This window comes from Saccopteryx bilineata, chromosome 1 (genome assembly GCF_036850765.1).
Source record: "Saccopteryx bilineata isolate mSacBil1 chromosome 1, mSacBil1_pri_phased_curated, whole genome shotgun sequence".
NCBI classification, from domain to species: Eukaryota; Metazoa; Chordata; class Mammalia; order Chiroptera; family Emballonuridae; genus Saccopteryx; species Saccopteryx bilineata.
In genome coordinates, this window is record NC_089490.1 from 36,950,804 (window position 1) to 36,970,610 (window position 19,807).

Genomic DNA, 19,807 nt, shown 5'->3' on the forward strand with positions numbered 1-19,807 from the left:
TCTACCAACCAAGAGTTGGGGTGCTTCCAAGGAATAATATTGACTCTCCCAAAGATCTTCAGTTTTCTTGGTCAATGTCTGTGTTCATGATTTAGAATTTTCCCACACACCAGGAATTATGGTGTGACATCTATAAAGACTCTCTTCCCAGTTGTTTTCCATTTCCAGGTTGATATCAAGTAAGAGAGTAACAGATGAGGGAAAGTACGCCAGGGTATGGAAGAGAGATACATCAGGATGTAGCCTTGGCTTGTGCGTTGGCTCCTCCCTAAATGCAATATCTCTTCCATTACTGACTTTCAAGATCCGCTCTTAACGACAGTGTCTTTGATGTAGAGTTAGATTTTACTGCTTATGCTACTAATGGTTTTAATAATAACAAAATCCTTTTTACTGAGGCTGTATGCGGTACTGGATACTATGCTAAAACTCTCACCAAGCAGGGGGAGGGAGGCCAAGGGGGTGTAATGGGGGCACGTTGTTAAGAGTTGAGGGTGTTATATTGAGTGGGACACTTGAATCCATGTTAACTCAATAAGTATTAAAATGTAATAAAAAATAGATTAAAAAAATAAAATTCTCTCAAGCATTATTAGATATGCAAGTACTCAATGAATATTTGGCAATTAAAAATTCTAAAAAAATATCTTTTTTTTTTTTTTTTTTTACAGGGACAGAGAGAGAGTCAGATAGAGGGATAGACAGGGACAGAGAGACAGGAACAGAGAGAGATGAGAAGCATCAATCATCAGTTTTTTTTGTTGTTGTTGCGACACCGTAGTTGTTCATTGATTGCTTTCTCATATGTGCCATGACTGCGGGCCTTCAGCAGACTGAGTAACCCCCTGCTCGAGCCAGTGACCTTGGGTCCATGCTAGTGAGCTTTTTGCTTAAGCCAGATGAGCCTGCGCTCAAGCTGGCAACCCCAGGGTCTCGAACCTGGGTCCTTCCGCATCCCAGTCCGATGCTCTATCCACTGCGCCACCGCCTGGTCAGGCCTAAAAAAATATCTTGTGTAGTAACATAGATAAGGTAAGCAAGCAAAATAAGTAAGAACAAAGTGAGTTTTTATTACAACATAATAGTGAAGACCAAGGAAAAACTAAAGATAGTGATTTTTTTCAGGATAGTTTTTAGAGACTTGAAATAAGGGCAGATTAGAAGGAAGAGGTATTGATTAGAAAGTCATTCTCCGGCTTAAGTCAATGGAGTAAGAATAGAACATTTCAGAGGGCATTATAATTCTTACAAACCATTACAAAATTCTGAAAAAGTAAAGACAGTTTCTGAGTTAAAAATACCAGTGTCGAACACGCCAATTAATAAAATTTAAAGCAACACCTTATATCACAGAGGTTACTTATTAGCACAGACCTATATAATTAATAATAATCTCTAATTCTCTGGCATCTACTCTTAGGAGACATCCTTGGGTCTTTACCAAATAAGCTCAAAATAAAACTTCTACATCTCTACAAGAGCAACAAATAATCAAGAATAATTATATACTTTTTCTAAAAACCTATCTTCTAAAAAATGAACAGATGATATTATAAGGTTAATTGGCATTTGTTACAGAAATTATTGTTTCTCCCAACATCTCAGTTTTACCCCCTTCTCACTTAACTAATCTATTTGCAACAAATGACTGCTTTGTGAATAGCATAAGCCAGACCTGTTTTAACTAAGTGGATCACTGGGCTGGAAATAAAGATTCCTGTGCTATATTTCTAGCTCTAAGTAGTTCTGTAACCTTAAGCAACCTTCTCAACAGGAATCTCAAATCATACCAATCAAAACTAAAAAGTTATTTTCCATCTACAGGATGGATTACATAAGAGTTGTTAAATGAATATCCTTCTCTATCTAAATCATATGAGTTACTCCAAATAAGAGTAAAGTGTTATCAAGTTATTTTTATACTATTGTCATATTTTATAACCTGTACTAATTTGGCTGTAATAGAATAAAATAGTAAGCTTAACAAGAAGAATAAGAGTTTTGATTATCCTTTAAAGTTAGTAATTCTTATAAAAATATAGAGTAGTTTGCATGTGAGTATATTTCATTTACATTTAGCTAAATGATCATTACGATCTTGAATAACGGAGGCAAGATTATTCACTAGACTTGGTGGCTATAATAAATCGAAGGGGACAAATTGAGACGAATAGGCACTGGAACCACAAACACTGCATTGCCTCTCCCACGACCATGGTCAAGTTGCAACATCTCTAGCCTAGGAAATGAGGATAATGATACTATCTCAATTTTAGTCTCTTTTGTTTAAGAAAGTTAAATGAGTTAATGCTTATAAACTGGCACGGACCCTGATGCACATGAGTTGCTCAAAAATGTCAAGTTTTATATTCTTTTAAGAAACCCTATGAAATCCTTGATCTTTTTGTTGCCATATGTATTTTTAAACTATGTCCCCATTTCTTGAGAAAGCTAGAGTAAATAAATCCTCATATTTCATGAATGTCTAAATGCCAACGGATTTTATTTCCACATCTTCACCCCATAATACCTTGGGTGATGGATAAACTCTCTCTTTAGTTTTGCCTGGACATTTGTTATTATTCTTTTGTCTACTTTTATCAAATGCATGGAGAATATATGCATTGGGGTGGGACCATTTATTTGATCTAACATATAAAACATCCAAAACGAATCAAATTGTACTCATTTCCTATTGTCCTGAGCAGTGAGAGAAAAAGAAAGATTATAAACCTAGGTCTTTTCATCTCTATCTCGCATTTCATCTTCCCCTTCCATTTCCAAAAATGATGCAGTTAAAACGAAAATAAACAGAGTAGCCTGACCAGGCAGTGGTGCAGTGGATAGAGTGTCAGACTGGGATGCGAAGGACCCAGGTTCGAGACCCCGAGGTAGCCGGCTTGAGCACAAGCTCACCTTAAGTGTGGTGTCACTGGCTTGAGCATGGGATCATAGACATGACCCCGTGGTCACTGATCTGAGCTCAAAGTTCACTGGCTTGAAGCCCAAGTTTGCTGGCTTGAGCAAGGGGTCACTCGCTCTGGGGCAGCCTCCCAGTTAAGGCACATATAAGAAAGCAATCAATGAACAACTAAGGTGCTGTAACAAAGAATTGATGCTTCTCATCTCTCTCCCTTCCTGTTTGTCTGTCCCTCTCTCTGACTCTCTCACTGTCTCTGTCCAAAAAAAAAAGAAAGAAAAATAAAATAAGCAGAGTAGGGTTAGCTTTCATGTCTCATCTCTGAAAAAAATGAGAGAGGCAGCATGATTCATTGCCAACACATCAAGTGTTCCTAGGATAGACAATCTGCTGCCAACAGCGGAATATATGTTTGTGTTAAAAGAAATTAGCATTTTCTATAATACAGATGAACAGTCAATGGCCCAAGGAAACCTATAACATGACATTAAGAGCCAAACTGAGAAGTAATGACTATATTTTTCATACACTACATTCTATCCTCTCTCAAGTTAGTCCTGCTTTGTACCTCTCTCTACTGTCTTTGGACTGCCACTAATAAATGAAATTTAAAATTTTTCTATTAGCTTAGTATGGTTTAAAGTGAACTGAATCTGCTCACGAATGAATGGTTTCAGTATTTGGTACCCACAATGTATCAAATGAATATATACTTTAAAGAAAGGTTGAACTTACAGAAAAAATAAAATGCATTGTCCTTATCAAAACATATATCAAATAACATGAAAATAATCACCAAGTAACAGATAGTGCTAGTTTTTCAGTTATTGTCTCTTGGTTCCAAACCACTAAAAGGAATTCGTTTTCTCACCCTTATGCTGCCTTTTTGAGATATTGACTTTAAGCTGTTAATTAAAAAACAAGACTCTCTGCCTAATCAGTGGTGGCACAGTGGGTACAGCATCCACCTGGGATGCTGAGGACCCAGGTTTGAAATCCCGAGGTCTCCAGCTGGAGCATGGAATCATAGACATAATCTCGATTATCCTGTGGTCACTGCCTTAAAGCCCAAGGTTGCTGGCTTGAGCAAGGGGTCACTGGCTCAGCTGAAGCCCGCCAGTCAATGCACATGAGAAAGCAACCAATGAACAACTAAGGTGATGCAACTACAAGTTGATGCTTCTCATCTCTCTCCTTTCCTGTCTATCTCTCGAAAGAAGAAAGAAAGAGGAAGGAAGGAAGGAAGGAAGGAAGGAAGGAAGGAAGGAAGGAAGGAAGGAAGGAAGGAAGGAAGGAAGGAGAGAGAGAGAGAAAGAAAGAAAGAAAGAGAAAGAAAGAAAGAAAGAAAGAAAGAAAGAAAGAAAGAAAGAAAGAAAGAAAGAAAGAAAGAAAACTCAGAATGAACATTTGACCCTTCCCCCATTCCTGTCCAAAAAATTTGGGTAGAAGAACCTGCTCCAAGGAGATCTTAGGATGCTGCCTTAGCCTAATTTGGATTAAGTATGATGAATGAGAAGTTCCAGGCAGAAGCCTGTTGGCTAGATATTCCACGTGGCCTGTTGTCTCTGAGTTGTATAGCAAGCCTACCACGTGTGCTCAGTCTTCCTCAACTACATGTGTATGGCCCATTCTCACATCTGATAGCTAATAATCCCCTTCTCCTTTGTCCAACATGTCTTATACACCCAACATTGCCTCACTGTCTTTGACATTTTTATGCATATGTGAATTTCCCATGCTTATGTATTAAAATTTGATTTACACCTGTTTATCTGTCTCTGTCAATTTGATTATTAGCCCAGCCATGTGAATTTAGGAGGCAGGGAAAAAATAGCAATTACTTTCTTAGCACCTCCAGCCCTGTCAATAGTCTTTGTTTGGATGCTGGACCTGAGACTCTGCAGAGCACATTCCTGCTTTTCATCCGACCCTTGGAGCCCTACAGAGAGACTACAAGGGCAGAGGAAGAAGAGTCTTGTTTCTTCCTGTTTGTTCCCCATTCCTACGAGCAACATCTCTTTAATACCTCTTCACCTTCTATTACATCTGGATTTCAGCTTTGCAGGACCTGCGCTACAGGTTTCTGAGGTTTTTTGTTTGTTTGTTTTTTTGTTTTGTTTTGTTTTTGTATTTTTCTGAAGTTGGAAACGGGGAGGCAGTCAGACAGACTCCTACATGCACCCGAGCGGGATCAACCCTGCACGCCCACCAGGGGGCGATGCTCTGCCCATCTGGGGCATTGCTCTGTAGCGACCAGAGCCATTCTAGTGCCTGAGACAGAGGCCACAGAGATATCCTCAGCACCCGGGCCAACTTTGCTCCAATGGAGCCTTGGCTGCGGGAGGGGAAGAGAGAGACAGGGAGGAAGGAGGGGGGGTGAAGAAGCAGATGGGGGGGGTGGAGAAGCAGATGGGCGCTTCTCCTGTGTGCCCTGGCCAGGAATGGAACCCAGGACTCCAGGACTCCTGTACTCCAGGCCAATGCTCTACCACTGAGCCAACCGGCCAGGGCCGGTTTCTGAGTTTTAATCATTCCCATATCTTCTCTTTGTTCTCTACAAATAGTTGCTGCTTCCTCTAGTCACCAGTGCCTTAAAGACAACAATTCTTTTTACCTTTCCAGTTACCTGGTTAAATATATATATATATATATTTGCCCTGGCTGGTTTTCTCAGTGGTCCAGCATATGGATGTCCCAGATTCGATTCCCGGTCAGGGCACACAGGAAAAGCACCCATCTGTTTCTTTACCCTTCCCTCCTCTCTCCTTTATCTCCATCTCTCTCTTCCCCTCCCGCAGCCAAGGCTCCATTGGAGCAAAGTTGGCCCGGGCACTGAGGATGGCTCCATGGCCTCTGCCTCAAGCACTAGAATGACTCTGGTTGCAATGGAGCAACACCCCAGATGGGCAGAGCATTGCCCCCTGGTAGGCTTGCCAGGTGGATCCCGGTCGGGAGCATGGGGGAGTCTGTCTCTCTGCCTCACCACTTCTCACTTCAGAAATACAATATATATATATAGTTAGCAATTCTTTGGGTTCTCTCTGTTAATTAGCAGATGTGATTTTTGTCTCCCTTCTGGACCTTGACTAATATGCAACTTAACACACATGAAGCAGTATTATATAAACTGAGATTGTGTTAGAATAAAACTCTGTAAAAGTGGGGCAGGGAAGAGGGGAAGGTAAATGTGTAACTTTCGGAGGTTGTTAGATGAAGGGGAAAAAAGGAGGGCTAATATTTCTTATTACAGAGTAAAAAGACAAGAAATACTGTTCATAGTAAATACAGTAACAGAGTTGTGGGTAACATTTAAAGTTGCACAGGTGACCTGTGGAAGGACAAGGATTAATAACATGTGACAACAAAATTAAGAGAATAGAGAAGGAGAGGGCAGTGTAATAAAATTAAAACATTTTATAACTCAGAAGAATGATGTTTAAGGTGATAAATTTAAAAATACTATTCAATAGAATGGAGGGGTGGGATGAAGGGGTGGGACAGAGGGTTGGGGCAGAGGGGTGGGACAGAGGCAAGAGGCCAGTGGCTGGAGAGCCGCAGGCTTCTATAAGTCACGGGGCTACGTGCTTGATACATTGAGATGCAACCGACACAAAGCTGAGACCTGCCCCCTTGACCATGAACTCCATAAAATCCTTCTCTGACCATGCTCAATATAGAAGTCTGGAAGTGCCCTTGTAGGTGGCTTCAGTGACAATAGGCAGTTGCCGCAAAAACTTATTTGTCAACTTTTTAGTGAATTTGACAAACAAGAAGATGGCATTCACTGAGTGACACTATATGTAAGAGAATTAAATGACTGAGAAGAAAATTAAAACCACCTTCAAATAATCTATAGCATTGCTGTCAACACTAAAACCAAGCTGCAGAGATTTACAGAGCCTCCTTCCAAGATCACGGTCCCAAGGAGCAGCTGCGGCTGGGCGAGCTTTAACAAGAGGACCAGCGATTAGTATTCACGATGTATACATCCCTGAGGCAGGTGTGAAGAAGCCAGCAAGCAGGAAAGCCCAATGAACACAGACTGAAGTTCCCCACAGCCTGCTCCTTCACCAAAGAACCAGGGAAAGGGCACTCTAGCAAGACAGGTAACTCACAGATAATAACCGGTGTACTCCCGCCAAACGCTACAGAAAATGCTGTGCCCTACCCCAGCTGTGCCAGCAAAGGAAACTAAACGTCCCCACTCACACTGTCAGTGGAGAACGGGGGGGGGGGGGGGGGGGGGGGGGGGGGGGGGGGGGATCCAGTGGAGAACAGGGGGAGTCTGAACTTGCACCCCAGCCCCAGTAATGAAGCGTCCTTCCACTTCCCCCTGGGCTGCTGCCCACAGAGGCGGGAGGAAGAGTCGGCCCCTCCCCCCACCGCGGGGTCCTGTGCAGCTACCTCGAGAGCAGTGATAAGGCCCTGAGGCCTCGGGCTCCCACAGGTGGCCTCCGCAGGGAGAGCTGCCCTCCGCTCACCGGCCCTGGTGCAGGGACCACGCAGCGCAGATTCTGACGGAGCGATGGTCAGGGACTCGGGCCTACCTGACTCTTGCTCTTCTACAAACCTGGTCCACAGCCCAGGCTCCGCCACCTGCAGTCTCTTTACTGGGGAAACCTGAAGACATTTTGCTCCGCTCTGAGTACTCAGTACTGTTCTGTTCCTAGTCCTTCCCTCCTTTCCTTCCCCCACCCCCTCCCACCCTTAGGGCTATAAAAAGGCAAGAGCCTTTTGTTCACGGCTTCCTCTGCAGTGACAGGATGCCGGGACTCTCACATCTGTGTTGATCCACCAGACCCTCAAGGGTCCCCATTCCGTGGAGTAAAACAGAAAAGGGGGCGGCAACACTCTCTCTGGGTTCGCCTTTCACGTACACTACTGCAGTAAGTGGTCAAAGGCTCAGCTGTCACATTCCTTTTGGCTTGTTGCTGTAATGGACGACACCTGGCAACAAGTGGCAACTCCTCTCCCTCCAGGTGAGCTGGCACCCCTCCCAGTGAGGGGGTATCACTGAAGGCCTAGCCAGGAGCCAGAGCTCCCACACCCACCTGGCAACAGCGACGCGGTGTTTCCCCTCCTCTGTTGAATTGGAATCAGAGAAAGCCAACCAAAGCAGAAGGTTTAAATAAGGTCCAGAGTCTCATCACCTAACACTCAAAATGAACAAGTTTCCATTAAAAGTCATTCTGAATCCAAGAACCAGGAAGATCTCAAACTGAAATTTTGAAAAAGCTGTCAGAGATCAGAGGATTACCTGACAAAGATTTTAAAGCAATCAACATAAAAACACTTTAGAGAAATTATGAATACACTTGAAACAAACTTTTCAAAAAGAAAATTTCAGCAAAAAAAAAAAAAGGTGTGAACAAAGTAATACAAGATATGAAGAAAAAAATAAGTAATCTTAAATAATATAATAAATATTCTTATAACATCAGGAAAGAAGAAAGAAAACATATAGGTCATTACAATAAGCTTTTCTCTTGAGTTTTCTAAATTATGTTTGAACATTAAAGCAAAAAATATATATAAATGTGATATGACTCTAAATGAGCAGAGTCCAGGAACATAAAGGATAGTAAGGTTTCTTTCTATGTTTTATTCAAACTGTCAAAAGAAGAACTTGAGTAGACTGTGATAAGTTTTACACATATAACATAATACCTATAGCAACCACTAAAAGGTCTATACAAAGAGATCCACTCAAAAATACTACAGATAAGTCAAAATAGTATTCTAAAAATTGTTCAAGAAACCTCCAAGAAGGAGGGGAAATAGAGAGAAAAAAAACCCAGAGAATACAAGAAGAAAACAAAAAATTAATGGCAGACTTAAACCCTAATATATGTATAGCTATATTGATATAATTGGTCTAAATATGCCAATTTAAAAACAGAGGTTGGCAGAATAATTAAGAAAACATTATATGCTATCTACAAGAAATTCACTTCAAACAGACTAAAAGTAAAAGAATGGAAAAGAGATATATCATGTAAGCATTAATCAAAAGAAAGCAGAAGTAGCTAAACTAATATCAGTTAGAATAGATTTCAGAGCACAGAAAATAAGCAAAGTGAGGATTATTATGATAAAAAAGTAATTCACCAAAAAAAAAATAATAATCCTACAAGTGAGTGTACCAAACAACAGAGCTACAAAATATATGAAGCAAAAACTGCAAGGAGAAATAGAAAAACTTACAATTATAGCTGGAGACGTCACTACCTCTCTTTCAACAATCACTAGAACAACTAGACAGAAATTCAGCAAGGATGTTAAAGAACCGAACACCATCATTAGTAGGATCTAATTGACATTCATTGATACGAGGACCCAGGTCAAAACCTGAGTTCATCTGCTTAAGCACAGGCTCACCAGCTTGAGCGTGGGATCGCTGGCTTGAGTGTAGCATCATAGAGACATGACCCCAGGGTCAGTGGCTTGAACCTGAAGGTCACTGTCTTGAAGACCAAAGTCTCTGGCTTGAGCCCAAGGTTGCTGGCTTGAGCAAGGGGTGATAGTATGACCCCATGGTCGCTGGCTTAAGCCCAAAGGTCACTGGCTTGAAGCCCAAGGTTGCTGACTTGAGCAAGGGATCACTTACTCTGCTGTAACCTCCTGGTCAAGGCACATATGAGAAAGCAGTCAATGAACAACTAAGGAACCACACGAAGAATTGATGCTTCTCAACTATCTCTCTTCCTGTCTGTCTGTCCTTCTCTGTCCTTCTCTCTGACTTTCTCATTAAAAAAATAAAATAAAATTGACAAATCTCTAGCAAGACTGATAAAGAGAGAGAGAAATGACACAAATTACCAATATCAGGAATGAAATAGAAATATCACTACAGACCCTGCAGATATCAAAAGTATATACAAATTACTTCTAACAGCTCTATAGACATATAAGTTTAAAAACTTATATAAGATAGACCAATTTCTCACAAAAATACCCACAAGCAATCATAACCCACCCAATATAAAATGGATCAAAATGAATATAATTACCCTTATAACTATTAAGAAATTTTAATTTATAATTCTTTTTATTTTTATTTTAGTGAGAGGAGGGGAGGCAGAAACAGACTCCCACATGTGCCCTGACTGGGATTCACCCCGCAAGCCCACTAGGGGGTGATGCTCTGCCCATCTGGGGCCCTTGCTCCATTGCAACCAGAGCCATTTTAGTGCCTGAGGCCGAGGTCATGGAGCCATCTTTAGCATGAGGAACCAGCTCGCTCTAATTGAGCCTTGGCTGCAGAAGGGGAGGAGAAGAGAAAGAGAGAGAGAGAAAGAGAGAGAGAGAAGTGAGAGGGGGAGAGGGAGAGGTGGAGAAGCAGATGGGTGCTTCTCCTGTGTGCCCTGACTGGGAATTGAACCCAGGACATCCACACACAGGGCTGACTCTCTTCCACGGAGCCACCAGCCAGGACAATTCACAATTTTAAAACTCTCAAAGAAGAACTTATAGACCAGATGGTTTCACTGGAGACTTTTCCCAAACATTGAAAGAAGAATTAACACTGATTCTGAACAATCTCTTCCAAAATGTAGAAGAGCAAGGAACACTTCCCAAATCATTTTATAAAGCTAGTGTTACCCTGATATACACTCTGTACAAAAAAAAGTAAGTTATAAACTGTAAGGTCGGTGGATAATAGGAAAGGTCAGGCCCGCAAACTTTGGCTAGGACCGCCCACAACCAAGCACGCCAAAAGAAACTTCCCAGGAACCCTTTGGAAAACAGCGACCATCTGCCAGCCAGTGAGATTTCACCACGTCATATTAGCTCGACCACCCTAGGGACCCTTTAAATATCTCCCACGCGGGTCACCACTTCCGACTTCCGTGGCCTCCATCTTTCCTCGGGGCCAGGGAACCTCACCGGGCAGGATGTGTGCTTTGTACTCAATAAAGCCTTTTACTATTCCACACTTTGTGGCTCTGGCCCCTTCCTTCCTTCTCGGTGGGGAAAAATACCTTACATAAACCATTGTTTGTAGACCACATATCCAACAAAGAACTAGTATTGAAAATATCAAAACAACTCTCTAAATTCACCAGTAAAAAATAAATAAATAATCCATTAGAAAATTCGGAAAAGATATGAAGAGACATTTTACTGATGGCTTATAGGCATATGAAAGAAAGTTCAACGTGACTAACCATCTGGGTATTGCAGCATTAAAACCACAATAAAGTATCATCATACATTTCAAAATGGCTACAATTAAAAAAAAAAAGAGTGACATTGAGTGTTAGCAAAGGATTCAAGAAACCAGATCACTCACTGATTGCTGGTGGGAATGGAAAAACGCACAGCCCCTCTGGAGGCAGATGGACAGTTTCTTTAAAAGCTAAACATGCAATTACTACACAGCTCAGCAATTGCATTCCTAGACATTTATCCCAGAGAAATGAAGACTTATGTGTACACAAAAACCTATACTTGAGTGTTTACAGCAGCTTTATTTATAAAACCCCAAAACTGGAAATAACCCAGATATGTGTCACCGAGTAAATGATCAAACTGTGGTACATCTATATCACATAATGCTGTTCTGTAGAAAAAACATGGGACTCTGATACTTGCCACAACTTGAATAAATCTCCAGATAATATTTAGTTGGGGACGGGGGCATTTTAAAACGTTATATACTGAGTCCACTATACAATATTAAAATGATAAAATGATAGAGGTGAAGAGTGTATATAGTGGGCATCAGAGGTTGAAGAGGAGGTAAGGGTAGGAGAGAAATGGATGTGGGCATCAAAGGCAGCATGAAGGATCCTGGTGATGATAGCAAGTTTTGAATCTTGACTATCTATGTCCATATCTTGGTTATAATATGTACTAGAGTTTTACAAGATGTTACCATACAGAAAAAAATGAGTCAAGGGTACAAAAGATCTCTCTGCATTATTCCTTACAACTGCATGTGAATCTACAGTTACTCAAAATTAAAATTCTAATTTAAAAACTTTTATTTCGTAATGCAATGGAAAAGACAACAGACAACAGTCCTCGGCCAGTTAACATGACAAGGAAATATTTGGGGGGAAAAAAGTGATAGTCTTCAGGTCAATGACTATGATACCACAATTTTCCTCGAAATACAAAGAGGGGTTATTTTACATTGTTATTTCATAAAGCCTGTTAACTCCCTCGCATCCCATTTTTATGATCCACAGGGGTTTGGTTCTCCCTTCTGATTCTGTAATCCCGATACAAATAAACTTTATGCTGATCCAACTGGGAGTTGCTAAACCCTGTAAAAGCAATTATAGTCATAAAGAGATGCTATAAAATTGATATTGGAACTATTCAACCCACAATCTCCTGCCACCCCTCCACCTCCCTAACACACAAACTCACACACACAATTTTTGTCTTCTGTGTGTGTGCTTATAGTGTATCCCAGGTAACCATAGGTTGCATGTAGATATTGATTTTAAATTCTCCTTCACTAAATATAAGTCAAGGACAAACTATGATCTTGACTTTCTGAACAACTACAGCATAAAATAGCTAATGAAACCAACATGCCCTGTTTCTTCATTTTTCATAGTTTTGGGCATTATCCTTTGTAGTCAGATGAGGAGCCCAAAGCTAAGAAACAGTTATGTAAAGACTGACCCTTGGGAATTTATAGACCTTTTCTCTTTCCCACGGTCATTTCTTTTCTTTCTTTTTTTTTTTTTTTTTTTCAGGATAATAAATACCATAGCTATTGTTCTGTCGCAAATGTGTATTTTTCCTCACCCTAGGCATACAAAACTAAAAATATAAGCAGAGGAAATTACGGTGGGGGTGGGAGGAAGGCTATTCCTGATCTGGCTCCACAATTTAAAGTTTCTCAAAACAGATTCTCAGTTTTTTAATGTGCTAATTTAAAATGTTTGGAAAACAAACATGCAGAGCACGAAAACAGTTCATAGCAGTTTCGAGTCAAGTCAGTTCTCTTCAATGTTACACTCTAATCCTTTTCTTAGTGATTCAGTGTTTTCTTGGTTGCTAAATTATTATAAATGTGTTTTTCTCTTCGTGGATAGCTTGGTTAAAAATAAGATTATGAAAAGGGACACTGTCTTCTTTTGACTCAATTATAGAAAACTGTTATCATAATCAAATTGCCTAAATGTGAAAAATACTCTCACTTCCTCAAAACTCAGCTCACATCTGAAAACCAATCTGAGATATAATGAGAAGATGAAATTTACATCAATCAGCTCAAATAAATTGAAGCTTACACTAGAGACCTGTCTTCTTCAAGTTATTGATTTAAAAAGCTATTAACATATACCTAATTATCTCTCTATCCCAGTATTCAACAAATAGCATGATAAATAGTAACATAATCATTTTTAATTTGATATGTAATTGAAGCCATATGACAGAACATAAATTATAGCATTTAGATTACATTGATTTCATAACAAAAGTAATTTATTGAAAATAATAAAACAGCTATTTTTGTGATTTTTCCCTCATACTTAGACCAGCATTCCAGTTGCTCTAGATGTTTAATATTTTTGTAACCAAACACTTCTATTAATAACACCTTAATATAAAAACAAAATGTTTTCACAATAAAGCAGGTCTCCACACACCTTCTTCTCCAACAAAATGCTGCTTGTGTTCCAGTGTGTGCCCTCCTCCCTAAGTAAATCCGCTTTTAGTTTTGTGGCTTGGGTAAGAGGTATTTGTCTACAGGGCTGGACAAATGAATAAGCACATAATTTTTTAAATAAGCAGGACAGTCCAGCACAGCACTGCATAACAACTTCTAGGTACTCAATCTTGTGACCCAGAGCTATCTGCAAAATTTTCTGCTGTTATTCACTCACTCACTTTCAAAGGAATGTCCTCAAATATTCATGACTGGGAGAGAAATCAAAGTCTCTGATGTTTCTGCTCTTACAGAATGACTGAGAAAATGTTTCACCTAATAAAACTACAGCAAGTTCTTGACCTTGGGAAAGGTCAAGAAGAGCAGGGAAAAGTCAATATTTGGCTTTTCTGGACACTGTTGATTTAAGTCAGCAACTATTTACTGGGAACACACTCTTTGTTAGGCACCATATGAGGAATAGTCAGCAAGACAGACATGGTCCCAACAGTACAGACTGTCTAATCAAAGACAATTATCAACACATTGAGGGGCATCTTTAGGAGTCACCAACATGGCAGAGGACATCAAGACCCCAATCAAGAACTATCAGACAGCCAGTTCCCCCAGCCAGAACCAGACCAGGAACTGTTGGCATACTACTTGGACTTGCACCCCTTTAGAAGGCAATGACCACCGAAAGGGGTGATGTCTCTGTGTGCCAATGGCACCAGCATGTGTACAAGTCCCTCTGCCCATATCCTGGGTGTTGGTCTGGTATGACCACAGGGCAGAAGGCACATTTTCTGGAAAGATCTGAACTGGCTCCGTGCCAGCTCTCCTCTGTCTTCCACCCTTCTCCCAGGGAGGTTAGAGGGGACCTGGGCCCATCCCATCCTGCAATCCTGAATCTTGGCTTAACTAATAATAAATACTTGTAGGGAAAGTGGAAAAAGAATGGAAAGAAAGAAAGAGGTAGAGACAATTATCAAGCAGGTATTACAAGTGGAAAAAGTATGACAAACATAGTAAAGATGAGCACTTTACAAGTTTCACTTTTTGAATTTTTGGACTATATAAACCCAGATACCATATTTTTATGTTTTCAATCATGCGAATCCTTTCCCCTCACTTCTTTGAGATCCTTTTTAATAAGACAGTTTTTATATATTTCCTCAGAACAACTGTAAACAAGATATATGAAAGGAATAGACTATATCGTGTAAGACTTGAACCAGATGAAAGTAAAGAGACTCAAATATCACTTACAAAGCAAGTCTGCAGACAGAGGTTGAGGCGCTGATTCACAAGCTTAACAATGTTTCCAAAAACCCAGGTTCCTGTGATTCTGCTCCAACTCTTCCTTGTCCTTCACCTCATGACTGTTGCCTCACGATTTCAAGATGACTGATGACACCCTCTGGCCAGGCTGTTTGCACGTGAGCAAGGAAAGAAATAAGGAATAAGGGGAAATGTCATCCACGCCTGATCATTTTCATCAGAGAAGTGAAATTTTTCCAGAAATGCCAACAACAGGCTTCCCCTTACATCTTCTTAATCAGAATGAAGACATATGTTCAGCCAGCGCCTTTGCCTCAGACTCCTGATGAGCAAATGCGGGACATGAGTGAAGGCTGGAGGGTGAGAACTGAGACGGGGCAGAGAATCGCTTCCCTGCTCCTCTGCCCTGTCCCCTTACACCGTCCCATCTCCACAGCTCCTGCAGGGCACTCGCCTCCAAGGCTCCCACTCTCTCGGGGCTCTGGTGGCAACATTCGACCTCTTCCTTCTTGGGCCTTGGGGTGGTAACAGCCCCTCACTGTAGTTGGTCTCTAGGTGCCTTATTGATACATTTAACTCTGTAAATGGACTCTTCATTAAAATATTTTCATTTGACCATCTGAGTAAAGTTCTCTTTCGTGCCAGGACTCCAAAACTGACACACATAGACCTTTAACTGCAACAGAGACTGGGGAAATAGGGAAAGAAGACCCATATTGACTGAGGCAAATTAAAATCCACTGCCTGGATTGGGCACAGGCCACCATGGACAAATGTGTAGTTAGGGTAACAAAGAAAAAGCAGGTACAGGAGGATTGTGTAGATGCTTAACATTGTTTACTATACATGATTTACAATTAAGGATAGTTTAAAAAGAAACTTGCCTGATTGTATCTTTTTTATATCTTTTTATTGCCCTCAACTAACTCATCTCTGCTAGTAAGTAAATAATAATACCTTACTCTCATAGAAAGCTTTGCGGCCTACAATATACCTTCACATATCTTATCCCATTTTATCCTTGCAAACAGCCCTGTGAGTGAGGCAAGACAGGCATTTTTATCCCCATTTTACGGATGAATAAACAGAAGTTCAGAGAGAATAACCATCTTGCCTTGGGTCACACAATTAGCAAGTGGAAGCAACCTCAGGTATTCTAACTCCAAAATCAGGCCTCCAGAGCCAAGTCCTGGGCAGCGGGCCTGGCTGTGGGTTCAGGACACAAAACCTAGAGCAAGTGTTGGGTCAGGCTTTGCGAAAGAGAAAAGGCAATGTCTTCCACAGCTTCTCTGCTCCCCGGTTGCCAACATCTACCAACAGAGAAAACAAAGGACTCGTGAATTCCCCTTTAAAAACAGATTCTGCATTAACTGAATCGGTAGACAGCATGAGTTTTGAAGTCATATAAACATGCATTGTATTCCTGGCTCTACCACTTCCTAGTTGTATGATTTGGGAGCATGTTACTAACCCTTTCGGTCAGGTCTGTTTTCCTGTGCTATAAAATGCAGATACTAAATATCCATCTTACAATATTGCCACAAGGTCTAAATTAGATCATTTATATAAAATGATTAGCTTTGATTTAATAACGGTGACATCTTATATCCATAATTATTATGACTACAAATTATCTTGGAGTCTATAACAAACTTTCAGAAGTTTTGCACTCATTAAGAAACAGCATTAACGTAATAGTACAGAGAAAGCAAATAAGTTTATCCAACAATTCTCGGCTAGGATTAAACCTCAAAAAAGACCACACAATTTCCATGGCTTCTGATCATTCTCAAGATCCTGAGAGCTGACATTGAGATAGGCTTGCTAGGTGACAGGTGTCAGTAAGTAAATTTTACTGTTTCTAAACAGTTAAGCCTTTCTGGAAAAATTTTACTGGGACTTAAATTAAAGGACAAGCTTTAAAGGCCCAAAGATGATTGAATAAATAGCAGAAGATTTACCTCCCCAGGAGGTGAGTGTTTTAAGTTTCAAGGGGCAGATGAGATCCAGAGTCACAGAGACATCCTAAAAGCTGTATACCTAGAAACACTTGTCTTCGCTTTCCCAATAGACAGTTATTAAGTTCCAAAGGGATATAAGTGGTAAAAATCCCAGTATCCTTCCCCTTCTCGAGGAGAATTTGTCTATAGTAGGGAGCAAAGGTATCTCTCTTTTTCTTGAAAGATGAGGAGTAGCCATCTATCTCTCTTCATTTTAAACTCCAGATTCATATTTTGGGAGTTCGTCTCCCACAGTATAACACATACGCTTATGTGTAGCCTTGTCCATCAGCTCTTATTGCATCATCACAAAAAGGGGATGAATTGGGGGCAAAGGCAACAAATAAGATAATTTCTATAAGTAACAACAATCTGTTCCTGCCCCAGCAGCTTCACACCGACTTTCAGGATAATACAAATAAATAATTTCCTAAAACACTTATCACTAGGCCCTATCTTAACTGCTTTACATGAATTAACTCATTTGCTCCTCATAAGAATGTTCTAAGTTAGGTACTTCTATTTCTTCTATGTTAAAACGGGACACTGAGGCACAGAGATAACAAGTAACTTGCTTAAAGCTTCCCAGCTATTAAATAATAGAGACAGGATTTGAACCCGGAGAGTTTAGCTTCAGAAGATATGCTCTCGATGCCTTGCCATGCTACCTTTAACCAATCATCTTCCTCACTGAATATTTGTGATTCACGCTAAACCAGGATTCACAACTAGAAGTCTCTTACTCAAGCATGTTCATCTACTTCCTTTGCCAGTTGAAAAATATTTTATAAGGAAATAGCCCTTCTGCCTAGTATTTGTAGGTCCTGAGAGTATGCATGCAGTTGTTTAATGCTGAATATAAAACACTCTCTCCTCAAAATAACTTTGCTTTGAATGAGCTACATATAATAGGCCATGAGTATTAATGTGTTGCCGGGTGTGGATTAAATTAGAGGTTAATTTGATAGTCTCCTTTTCTGCTACTTTAATTAAGATAAATTGAATAGCTTTAAGTATTTTCAGGACAAATGTTTTCTACTTTCTCTCACTCAGTTCCTCCTGTGGAGAAACCTCTGTGTATCCAGTCATGGGTCTAGTAGGAAATAGGTAGTAAATAGATCCAAAAGAGTTTTATAAAGCATTACTGCCCTGGCTGGATAGCTCGGTTGTTCAGAGCATCATCCCAATGCACAAGGGTTGCAGGTTCGAGCCCCTATCAGGGACATACAGAAACAGGTCCATGTTACTGTCTCTCTCTTCTCCTTCCTCTCTCTCTGAAATCAATAAATAAAAATATTAAGAAATAAAAAGTATTGCCCTGGCCGGTTGGCTCAGCGGTAGAGCGTGGGCCTGGCATGCGGGGGACCCGGGTTCGATTCCCAGCCAGGGAACATAGGAGAAGCACCCATTTGCTTCTCTACCCCTCCCCCCTCCTTCCTCTCTGTCTCTCTCTTCCCCTCCCGCAGCCAAGGCTCCATTGGAGCAAAGATGGCCCCGGGCACTGGGGATGGCTCCTTGGTCTCTGCCCCAGGCGCTAGAGTGGCTCTGGTTGCGCAGAGTGACGCCCAGGAGGGGCAGAGCATTGCCCCCTGGTGGGCAGAGCGTCACCCCTGGTGGGCGTGCGGGGTGGATCCCGGTCGGGCGCATGCGGGAGTCTGTCTGACTGTCTCTCCCCGTTTCCAGCTTCAGAAAAATACAAAAAAAAAAAAGAAAGAAAGAAATAAATAAAAAGTATTTACTTACAAAGGAGTAGGCAGCATTAAAAGAAGCCAACAAAGATGTGCAGCTCCCCAGTGCCAGGAACAATTAGAAGCCATTACCACACCCTGGTCTGAAGGGTAAGAGACGGTTCTCAGAACCCAGACCTAGAAGGCATAGTTGTAACAGAGAGCTACACTCAGGAGTCATGATCTTTAGCAGAAGGACAAAACTAATGATAACTCAGCAAAAAGGAAGCTTGAAGGAATGAAGACTCAAAACCCATTTCCCTTCCATTGTTAGATCTCCACTCTGCCTCCTAACGGGCAGACACAACCTGGAACCAGAGAGGGAGGGAGCTTTGGGGTAGGCCATAGAGATCACCTTCCCAGGTGCCTTCACAGAGCAGAGTGAAGAGGGCGGGCAGGCTGACCATGAGAAAGAAATGGAAACTATCAAGCACACTGTGTTAAAAGAGCCAGGACATGAGTTCTTTCCTGTCATATTTTCTTTGCAAAGAGCTTTTCTCCAAAAAAAAACAAAACGGGGGGGGGGGGGGGGGGCAGTGTTTCATTCATTAGCTGTATGTATTAAAAAGCAAGAGGAACACAAGTAAGGGTTTCTCTGTAAGTAGCAAAAAGTGACTCCAGCCATCTTTCGAGGAAAGAGAGCTGAGATCCACCATGAAGAACCTGGCTGTCAAAGGACATTGGCCATGCAGGTGGAGATCCCAGAGATAAAAGTGGCATCAGAGGAACATAGCCTGAGGCCAACCAAGAAGGAGCAACCAAATAAGATTTGTAGAGAAACTGGACTCTCTTCCAGATAAACCTGTTCAGCCAAGGAGAATCTTTGATTAAGGCTGAAGAATAGAGAAAATTGAAGTTTACTGAGCCCCACATCTGTCAGGCTGTACATGTATTCTTCCATTGAAAGACAGAGACTATGAATCTTCTATTTAAAAATGGCTGTTATATTGCCTGACCAGGTGGTGGCGCAGTGGATAGAGCGTCGGACTGGGATGCGGAAAGACCCAGGTTCGAGACCCCGAGGTCGCCAGCTTGAGCGCGGGCTCATCTGGCTTGAGCAAAAGAGCTCATCAGCTTGGACCCAAGGTCGTTGGCTCCAGCAGGAGGTTACTCGGTCTGCTGAAGGCCCACGGTCAAGGCACATGTGAGAAAGCAATCAATGAACAACTAAGAAGTCGCAATGCGCAACGAGAAACTGATGATTGATGCTTCTCATCTCTCTCCATTCCTGTCTGTCTGTCCCTGTCTATCTCTGCCTCTGTAAAAA

The 19,807-nt window shown here is 41.2% G+C and overlaps 1 pseudogene; it reads left to right on the plus strand.

Annotated features, from left to right (window-relative positions):
• Nucleotides 1-14,106: 14,106 nt before the first annotated feature.
• LOC136319853 (cytochrome c oxidase subunit 6B1-like) lies at nt 14,107-14,352 on the plus strand (annotated as a pseudogene).
• Nucleotides 14,353-19,807: the final 5,455 nt, after the last annotated feature.